Source organism: Orcinus orca, chromosome 14, assembly GCF_937001465.1.
Source record: "Orcinus orca chromosome 14, mOrcOrc1.1, whole genome shotgun sequence".
NCBI classification, from domain to species: Eukaryota; Metazoa; Chordata; class Mammalia; order Artiodactyla; family Delphinidae; genus Orcinus; species Orcinus orca.
In genome coordinates this window covers 32470064-32481068 of record NC_064572.1, presented here as the reverse complement: position 1 = coordinate 32481068, position 11005 = coordinate 32470064, and the positions used below count along the sequence as shown (strand labels likewise).

At 38.4% G+C, this 11005-nt stretch overlaps 1 non-coding gene across 1 annotated transcript; it reads left to right on the top strand.

Moving 5' to 3' along the window:
* The first annotated feature begins 4210 nt into the window (after positions 1-4210).
* TRNAG-ACC (transfer RNA glycine (anticodon ACC)) lies at positions 4211-4283 on the top strand. Its single transcript has one exon. It is a non-coding gene; the product is annotated as a tRNA-Gly (tRNA).
* Positions 4284-11005: the final 6722 nt, after the last annotated feature.

Genomic DNA, 11005 nt, shown 5'->3' with positions numbered 1-11005 from the left:
GCATAAATATTTTGAGGTTCATTCATGTCGTAGCATCTATCAGTACTTGATTCCTTTTTATGGCCGAATAATATTCCATTGTATGGATACAGCATATTTGTTTATCCATTGATCAGTTGATGGACATCTGAGTTGCTTCTGATTTTTGGCTATTTTGAATAATGGTGCTCTGGAGCATTCTTTGTGTGGAACGTGTTTTTATTTCTTTTGGACAGTTATGTAGAAGTGAAATTGCTGGGTTAGACGATAACGTCACGTTTAGCTTTTTTTTTTTTTTTTTGCGGTACGAGGGCCTCTCACCGCTGCGGCCTCTCCTGTTGCAGAGCACAGGCTCCGGACGCGCAGGCTCAGCGGCCATGGCTCACAGGCCGAGCCGCTCCAGGGCATGTGGGATCTTCCTGGACCGGGGCACGAACCCGTGTACCCCGCATCGGCGGGCGGACTCTCAACCACTGCGCCACCAGGGAAGCCCTGGTTGCACCATTTTATATTCCAACCAGTTGTGTATGAGAGTCCCAGTTCCTCCACATCTTCACGTATACTTGATACGGTCAGTTTTAAAAATTCTATTGATTCTAGGGGCTTCCCTGGTGGCGCAGTGGTTAAGAATCCGCCTGCCGATGCAGGGAACATGGGTCCGAGCCCTGGTCCGAGAAGATCTCACATGCCACAGAGCAACTAAGCCCGTGCGCCACAACTACTGAGCTTGTGCTCTAGAGGCCGTGAACCACAACTACTCAGCCTGTGTGCCACAACTACTGAAGTCCGTGCGTCTAGGGCCTGTGGTATGCAACAAGAGAAGGCACCACAATGAGAAGCCTGTGCACCGCAACAAAGAGTAGCTCCCGCTTGTGGCAACTAGAGAAAGCCTCCGTGCAGCAACGAAGACCCAACACAGCCAAAAATAAATAAATTAAAAAAAAATTCTATTGATTCTAATAGGTGTGAAGAGGTATCTATTTCTGATTTTAATTTGCATTCTCTTAATTACCAGTGATGCTGAGCATCTTTTCATGTGCTTATTTGATGAAGTGCGTGTTCAGATATTTCTCTATTTATAAAAATGGCATTTTTATTGAGCATAACAAAGAGCTTGTTATATATTCTTGATGCAAGTCCTTTATCAGATATGTGTTTTGAAAATATATTTTTCCATTCTGGGGCTTATCTTTTCATTCTCTTAACAGTGTCCTTTGAAGAGCAGAGCTTTTTTATTTTTTTTTTAATATTTTGGCTGTGCAGCTTGTGGGATTTCAGTTCTCTAACCAGGGATCGTATATGGGCCATGGCAGTGACAGCACCAAATCTTAACCACTAGGCCACCAGGGAACTCCCAGAACTTTTAATTTTGATAAAGTCCAAATTATTGATTTTCCTTTTGGGGATTATGCTTATGGTGTCATACCTAAATTTTTTTCTTTGTATAATTGACCACAACGATTTTCTCCTGTTTCTTTTGTAGAAGTTTCATAGTTTTAGGCTTTATATATAGGTAAATGGCAAATTTTGAGATAATTTTTGTGTACAAGATATGCAAGATATAGATTGTGAGATATGGATTGAAGGTTTTTTAATTTTTCTTTTTTGGTTTGTTTGTTTGGTTTTTTGGCATAGGACTATCTATGGTGCTACTTATTCCAGCCGCATTTGTTGAAAAAACCTATTCTTTCTCCACCAAATTGCTTTGGACTTTTAACAAAAGTCTGTTGCCATAGAAATAAAATTTCAGAAATAAACATGTACAATTATCATCATTTGTTTTTTGACAAGGGTTACAAGATAATTTACTATTTGTTGAGAGAATAATCTTCTCAACAAATAGTGCTGCAACAACTGGATATTCATATATAAAGAATGAAGGTGAAGCCCCTACCTCACACCATACACAGAAATTAACTCAAAATAACTCATAGACCTAAATGTAAGAGCTAAAACTAAAAAAAGCTTATAATAAAATGAAAAGTAAATATTTGTGACCTTGGGTTAGGCAATAATTTCTTAGGTATGACAGCAAAAGCACAAGTGACAAAAGAAAAAAATAGATAAATTGGGCTACATCAAAATTAGAATCTTCTGGGAATTCCCTGGCAGTCCAGTGGTTAGGACTTCAAGTTTCCACTGCAGGGGCCACGGGGTTTGACCCCTGGTTGGGGAACTAAGATCTGGCAAGCCATGCAACTTGGCCCCCCAAAAAATCAAAATTAGAATCTTCTGTGCTACAAATAATGCCAACAAGAAAGTGAAAAGACAACCTACAGAATGGAAGAAAAAATGTGCAGATCATATTTCTGAAAAGGAATTCCACCCAGAATATACAAAAAAAATTAACAACTTAATAACAAGACATAAGCCAATTAAAAAATGGGCTAAAGGGCTTCCCTGGTAGCATAGTGGTTAAGAATCTGCCTGCCAATGCAGGGGACATGGGTTCAAGGCCTAGTCTGGGAAGATCCTACATGCTGCAGAGCAATTAAGCCCGTGCGCCACAACTACTGAGCCTGTGCTCTAGACCCCACGAGCCACAACTACTGAAGCCCGCATGCCACAACTGCTGAAGTCCATGAGCCTAGAGCCCGTGCTCTGCAATGACAAGCCACCACAATGAGAAGCCTGTGCACCACAACAACGAATAGCCCCTGCTCGCCCCAACTAGAGAAATCCCCTACTCAGAAACGAAGACCCAATGCAGCCATAAATAAATTAATTAATTAAAAAAAATGAGCTAATGATTTGAAAATATATTCATCTAAAGAAGATTTATAAATGGTTGATAACACATGAAAAGATGCTCAACATCATTAATCATTAGGGAAATGTAAATCAAAACCACAATGAGATACCACTTCACACCTACTAGGATGGCTATAATAATAAAAACAAAACTGAAAAACAATAATAACCAGAAAATTAAAAATGTTGATGGGAATGTGGAGAGATTGGAAATCTTGCACATTGCTGCTGGGAATGTAAAATAGCTAAGCCACTGTGGAAAACAGTTTGGGGGTTTCTCAAAAAATTAAAAATACAATTACCAGATGATCCTGTAATTCTACTCCTAGGTATATATCCAAAGCAATTGAAAACAGGAACTCAAACACATTCTTATATGATAATAATTACTGTAGCATTATTCACAATATCCAAAAGGTAAGAAAGAATTCAAGTGTTCATCAAGAGGTGAATGGGTAAACAAGAGGTGGTATAGACATATAGTGGAATAGTATTTAGCCATAAAAAGGAATGACAGCTAATACGTGCCATACCATGGATAAATTTTGAAAACATTATGCTAAGTGAAATAAACCAGAGATAAAAAGGCAAAAAATGTATGATTTCACTTGTATAAAATATCTAAAATGGGCAAATTAATTGCAAGAGAAAGTATATTAGAGGTTGCCAGGGGCTGGGAGCAAGGGGAATGGGATTTTATTGCCTAATGGGTACAGAGTTTCTGACTGGGGTCATGGAAAAGTTTTGGAAATAGATAGTGGAATGGTTGCAAAACATTGTGAATGTAATTAATGCCACTAAATTGTATACTTAAAATGGCATATTTTATGTTATATATATTTTACCACAATTAAAAAAAAAGATATACCACTTCACTTTTATTACAATGGATATAATAAAGACAAGCAATAACAAGTGTTGGCAGGATATGGAGAAACTGGAACCTTAATATAACGCTGGTGGGAATGTAAAAGTTTTTGGCTGTTTTGGGAAACAGTTTTGCAGGTCCTTTAAAAAGTGAAATATGTTCAATAATTACACCCCCTACATATATATCCAAGAGAAATGAAAACATATGTACACAAAAATTTGTACACAAATGTCCATGGCAGCACTATTCATAGTAGCCAAAAAGTAGGAACAACCCGGTGTCCATCAACTGATGAATGAATAAAGAAAATGTGATATATCCTCATGATACAATATTATTCAGCAATCATAAAGAATGGAGTACTGATGCATGGTATAATATAGATGGACCTTGAAAAAATTATGCAAAGTGAAAGAGGACAGCCGCAGAAGATCAAATATTATATGATTCTGTTTATGCCAAATGTCCAGAATAAGCAAACCTGGAGAGACGAAAGTAGATTAGTGGTTGCTTAGGGTTAAGGGGAAGGTAGCAGGGGAAATGGGGAGTGATTGCTAATAAGTAGAGGGTTTCTTTTTCAGTGGACAAAAATGTTCCATAGATGGGAATTCCCTGGTGGTCCAATGGTTAGGACTCTGCACTACCACTGCAGGGGGCACGGGTTCAGTCCCTGGTCAGGGAACTAAGATCCTGCATGCTGTGCTGTGTGGCCAAAACAAAACAAAACAAAAAACAAAAAAAATTTCCATAGATAGCGGGGATCACTGCATAACCCTGTGAACTTACTAAAAAACAATGAACTGTACACTTTAAATGGGTGAAGAGTATGGCTTGTAAATTATATTTATAAAGCTGTTAAAGAATCACTGGTCCGTATCCATATGGTTCTATTTCTGGACTCTGCTCCATTTATCTGTCAATCTTTATGCCAATGCCACCCTGTCTTGATTACTGTGGCTTTAGAATACATCTTGAATCAGGTAAAGTAAACCCTTTGACTTTGCTCTTCTTTTTCAAAGTTGTTTTGCCTATTCTAAGTCCTGTGTATTTCCATACAAATTTTAGAATCAGCTTGTCAGTTTGCATAAAAAAGAGTACTGGATTTTTTATTGTGATTGAATAGCTTCTATAGATCAACTTGGGGACAACTGATATCTTAACAGTGTTTTCTTCAACCCATGAAGGTCTATCATTTATTTTTATTTAGGTCTTCTTTAATTTCTCTCAGCAGTGTTTTCTAGTTTCCAGTGTAAAGGACTTTCACATATTTTGTCAGATTTATCCCCAAGTATTTCACATATTTTATGTTTTAGTAAGTGACATTTTATTAAATTAAAATTCTCATTTTCACTGTTAGAATACAGAAATGCAATTTTTATATATTAATCTTGTATCCTTCAACTTCGCTAAACCCACTTATTAGTTTCAGTTGCTTTTTTTCTAATTCCATTGGATTTCTACATAGGCAATTGTATTGTCTGCAAATAGACAGTTTTACTTCTCCAACCTGGCTGCTTTCTTTCTTTTTTTCTTGCCTGACACCAGTGGCCAGTACCTCTAATATAATATTGAACAGAAATGGGGAGAGCATATATCCTTATCTTGTTCCTGATCTTAGGGGGAAACTATTCAGTTTTTCACCATTAAATGTGACACTAACTTAGGGTTTCTGTAGATTCTCTTTTTCATGTTGAGGAAGTTCCTTTCTATTCCAAGTCTAATGAGAAGTCTGTTTGTTCGTTTGTTTTTAAATTTATTTCATTTATTTATTTTTGGCTGCGTTGGGTCTTCATTGCTGTGTGCGGGCTTTCTTTGGTTGCAGTGAGCGGGGGCTACTCTTTGTTGCGGTACGTGGGCTTCTCATTGCGGTGGCTTCTCTTGTTGCGAAGTATGGGCTGCAGGCACGTGGGATTCAGTAGTTGTGGCATGCGGGCTCAGTAGTTGTGGCTCACGGGCTCTAGAGCACAGGCTCAGTAGCTGTGGCACACGGGCTTCGCTGCTCCACGGCATGTGGGATCTTCCTGGACCAGGGCACGAACCCGTGTTCCCTGCATTGGCAGGCGGATTCTTAACCACTGTACCACCAGGAAAGTCCCCCAAGCTGCTTCAAGCTTTTGATTACTGTCCAGAGTTCTGAAAAAGTTGATTCTGACAGTTTTTGCCAGTTTTTAGGTGCACTTTTAGCGCAGAAGAATTTAGGTGTTCCTTACTCTGTTATTTTCACTGATGTCTCTCATCTAAGTTCTTAAAATCTGGTTTGCTTGCAACCCTACTCTTCCAATCAGTAGTCACATAATGCTAGTAGCTACCATGTTGGACAGTGCAGGTGTATAAGAAAATTTCTAAGCAGAGTTATTTAAAGGAATATAAATGAAAAATGAGGTCTTGGGGACTTCCCTGGTGGTCCAGTGGGTAAGACTCCATGCTCCCAAATTAGGCGCCCGGGTTTGATCCCTGGTCAGGGAACTAGATCCCACATGCATGCCGCAACTAAAAGCGTTCACATGTAGCAACTAAAAGTCCGCATGCCACAACTAAAAAGATCACACATGCCACAACAAAGATCCCGTGTGCCGCAAGTAAGTCCCAGTGCAGCCAAAATAAATAAATAAATTTTAAAAATATTTTTTAAAGAAAGAAAAATGAGGTCTTTAGTTGCTTTCTTATACCTTGCCATGAAATGATTTTCGTGGCAAGGTGAGGACACTATGAACCATAGATTGCAAATAATAATAGCTACCACTTCTTAAGCACTTTACTTAATGCCAGATAACATTTAAAGACTTACATGTATTAACACTTTTATTCTTTATAACAACCTAATGGAATAGGTATTATTGTACTTTAACAACACAGAAAGCAAAACATCAAGAAGTTAAGCAACTTACCCAAAGTCTCACAGCTAAAAACTGGTAGACCCAGGATTCAAACCTTGAAAGTCTGTTTTAAAGCTCATGCTGTTAACCACCGCTCCATGCTACTTAGTAGACCTTAAAGGAGGAATTCAGAGAAAAATTATTTTGGCCAAGGGAGGACAGGGTGGGGAGGAAACAGTACTATACAGAATATTAAAAAAAAAAAAAGTCTAAAATACATTTACAAGAAAACAAACTCACATTTTTATTGAGGGCTATATACCTGCACCTAGCACTTTACTTGATACTTAGTAAGCAGTCAGTGAATATTTGTTGAATAACTAACTACTGCATATTTATACATTGTGCTAGGTCTTTACAAATGTCTCACTCCAAGTCATTTTAAAGAAGAGACACTGAAGCTCGGAATGGTGGAATCATTTTCCCCCTCACTTGCTAGGCAGTGCAGGGATTAGACTAGAGCTCAGTCCTCAAATTCCAGGTCTCCTACACTTTAGCTTTTTCTGAGTTCAAAAAGGATCAAAGTTACAAAGGATAAAAACTTACACCAGATTACACGATCACGTTTCATTTATGTGCATGTAGATAATGTGACTGGGGAGGGGGAGAGAAGACGGTCCAACTGTGGCAACCTGGGTACTCTTTTCTCTTGCTTGCTTAGGGGACAGACTTCTAAGAATGGAGCTACATAGATAGGCAGGAAGAGTTCCAGTATGGAGAATGTGAGCAGAAGTATAACCACATAGTAACAATTATAGTTGTTCTAGCAGCTAAAATCCTTGGTGACCCTGCCATCTCTAAGTAACTCACTGAGGAGATCTGGAGAAGTGAGAAAAGCCTTCCCTGAGCAAACATTTATTGAGCATGCACTATGTGGCAGTGGATAGTTCTGCTTTAGAAGAAGACATAGACACCAATAAAAATTATGATACATTATGATTGTATAAACTACAATAAAAATATGCAATGTACTTTGAGAGAAAAAAGGTTGGAGCAGCAACTAATTGCCTGAGAGGTTTAGAGAAAACTTTTTAAAGGATTTGACTTTTGAACTGGATCTTTAAACTTGAGTAGTTACAGTATGAAAAGAGGAATCCAGATGGAGGCATGAGTGTAGTTATAAGGTACGTTTGGGCTGCAGTGAAGGGTTATGAAGAGGGATGGCAGTAGGAAGGCTGTTACAGTGGTTAAGGGGTGGATGGTCAAGGAATTTAAACAGACCAGGGAATATGACTGTGTGTCTTCTTTAGCAAGGCATGCCCCATGGTGAGGGAGGATGACTAATGAAGGGGAAGAACTAGAGTTGGGCAAATTAGTTAGACATGATAAAGGTCTAAATTACACCTGAGAGAATGAGGAGGTGAGGAAGAGATTTAGGAGAGGTAGAACTGACAGAACTTGGTGATCAATTAGATAAATGGGTGAGGAAGGGAAAAGTCGGGAAGAATTACTTCTATTAATGAAGATAGAACAAGTAGGAAGAATAGACTGGGCTGGGGAGTTCAAGAGAAGTTGAGTTCTGTTTTGATAATCAACTTGTCTGCAGAATATCCCAAGGGGTTGACCCGTAGGTTTTGAGCCTAAAGCTTGAGAGGAGATCAGGGTTAGAAACAGAGATCTGGGAGTAATTAGACGATAGGTGAATTTGTGGCAGTCAAATTGGACACCTAGGAGGAGCTGATAGAGTGACAAAAAGCTTGTGGAGGTGGAGGCTCCTTGACACTGAAGAAAAGGACAGAGGTGTTCCTAAAGCAGGCTAAAAAGAGGCTGTAAAAGAGGCAATATAATGAGGAAAAAGTGGTTTTCTGAAAGTCAAGGGAATAAGAGGTCTCAAGAGTGTGGTTCTCCAAGTCAGATGCTGAGAGAAGATGAGATAGGATAAGGATTGAAAACTGGCCATTAGATTTGACAATTAGGAATTTTCTGATGATCAGGAGAAGGGATGCTTCAGAGAAGGCAGAAGCAGTTTGCAGTGGGTTTAGGAGTCTGGATGGGAAGAGGTCTGGTTGGTGTTTGCAGAGGTGAATATTCCAATTGCCAGGTGGGTTAGGGGATGAGGAGAGGGTGTTCCATACTCAGAAGAGGAGACTGGAGGTTGTGGTAGCCCCAAGAAACCCTGCAGCAGCCCAGGACTGGCTAGTTTTGTCATGGAATTCATGCAAAAATTACTTTGAAGTAAATTTATATGTGGTTTTGTATCATGTGGTCTTTTATCTTCTTCATGAGATGCTGCCATCAATCAAATTGAAAAGGTTTTCAATAGCCAAGACATGGAAACAATCCAAGTGCCCCATCTGTGTATTCCATACACAATGGAATATTACTCGGCCATAAAAAAGAATGAAATATTGCCATTTGTAGCAACATGGATGGACCTAGAGAATATTATACTTAGTGAAATAAATGAGACAGAGAAAGATGAATACTATGCGATATCACTTATATGTGGAATCTAAAAAATAATACAAATGAAATCTATATACAAAACAGAAACAGACTCACAGACACAAAGCAAATTTATGGTTATCTAAGGGGAAATGTAGGGGAGGGAAAATTAGGAATATGGGATTAACAGATACCAACTACGTAAAACAGATAAGCAACAAAGATTTATTGTATAGCACTGGGAATTATATTCGATATCTTGTAATAACCTAAAAAGGAAAATAATCTAAAAAAATAAAACTGACTCACTTTGCTGTACACCTGAAACTAATATAATATTGTAAATCAGCTATACTTCAATTTAAAAATTTTATTAGGTTTTCCTACTTAAGTACTTTATATTCTTCAAACATTAGGACAGATTTCAACCATACAGAAATATTGAAAATTATACAACAAACATCCAACTATTTACTACCTATATTACCACATATATTTACTACCTAGATTCTACAATTAACATTTTGTTGTATTTGCCTTATCACTTATCTACCCATCTTACCATCCCTCTTTCCATTCATCTTATTATTTGATGCACTTCATTGCAAGTTAAAGACATCAATACACTTCATAATCTATCAATATGCATATCATTAACTAGACTTCAACATTAGCTTAGTTTGTGTGTGTGTGAGATTTAAAAATCATGCAACTTAAGTGGGACATTCTCTGAGTTTTGGCAAATGCATATACCTGTGTAACCCCTATGATGACATCACCGTTAGCTTAGAAAGTCCTCTCATTTCCCTTCGCAGTCAGTTTCCCTTCCCTCCTCTCCCACAAAGCAGCACTTGTTCTGGTCTTTCTCACTGTAGGTTGGTTTTACCTGTTCTAGAACTTCACATACTGGGAATCTTACAGTATGCACTCTTTCGTATTTGGCTTCTTTCACCCAGTTAAAGTGTTTTTGAGATTGATTCATGTTGTATTAGCAGTAATTTCCTTCTCTTGCTGAGTATTATTCCATCGTTTGAATATACCACACTTTATATCTTTTCTCCTGCTGTTGGACAACTACCCAGTTTCTAGCTTTTGGCAACAACGAATAAAAAGACTATAAATATTCGAATTCAAGTCTTTATGTGGACATATGCTTTCACTTCTCTTGCATAAATACCAGGAGTGGAATGGCTGGAGTCAAAGAATAGGTGTGTTTAACTTTATAAGAAACTTCCATGCCTTTTCCCAAAGTGGTTGTTCCATTTTACACTCCAACTGGCAATGCTGCTTCACATCCTCTCCAACATTTGGTGTTGTCACTTAAATTTTAGTCATTCTAATGCAGTATCTCACTGAGGTTTTAATGTTCATTTCTCTCATGACTAATGATGTTGAATACTTTATCATGTGCTTATTGGCTATTCATATATTTTATTTTGTCTTTTCATTACTGAATTAGAGTTTTTTTTGTTTTTGTTTTTTTTGCGGTACGCGGGCCTCTCACTGCTGTGGCCTCTCCCGTCGCGGAGCACAGGCCCTGGACGCGCAGGCTCAGCGGCCATGGCTCACGGGCCCAGCCGCTCCGCGGCATGTGGGATCTTCCCGGACCGGGGCACGAACCCGTGTCCCCTGCATCGGCAGGCGGACTCTCAACCACTGCGCTACCAGGGAAGCCCTGAATTAGAGTTTTTAATATATTCTGGATATAAGTTCTTTTTTAGACATTATATGTGTTGCAACTATTTTATCCTGGCCTGTGGCTTGTTTATTCATATTCTTAATGGTGTCTTTTTTTAAAAAAAATTTAATCAATTAATTTAAACATCTTTATTGGAGTATAATTGCTTTACAATGTTGTGTTAGTTTCTGCTGTATAACAAAGTGAATCAGCTATATGTATACATATATCCCCATATCTCCTCCCTCTTGCGTCTCCCTCCCACCCTCCCTCTTAATGCTGTCTTCATGAACAAATAGTTAAAATTTTTTTGGAATTCGATTTATCAATATTTTTTCTTTCGTGGTTAGCGCTTTCAAAGTCCTCTCTAAGAAACTTCTGCCTACCCCCAAGATGTTAAAATAGTCTCCTGTTTTCTTCTAGGAGCATAATCATTTTCGCTTTTATGTTATGGCCGTGATCCAT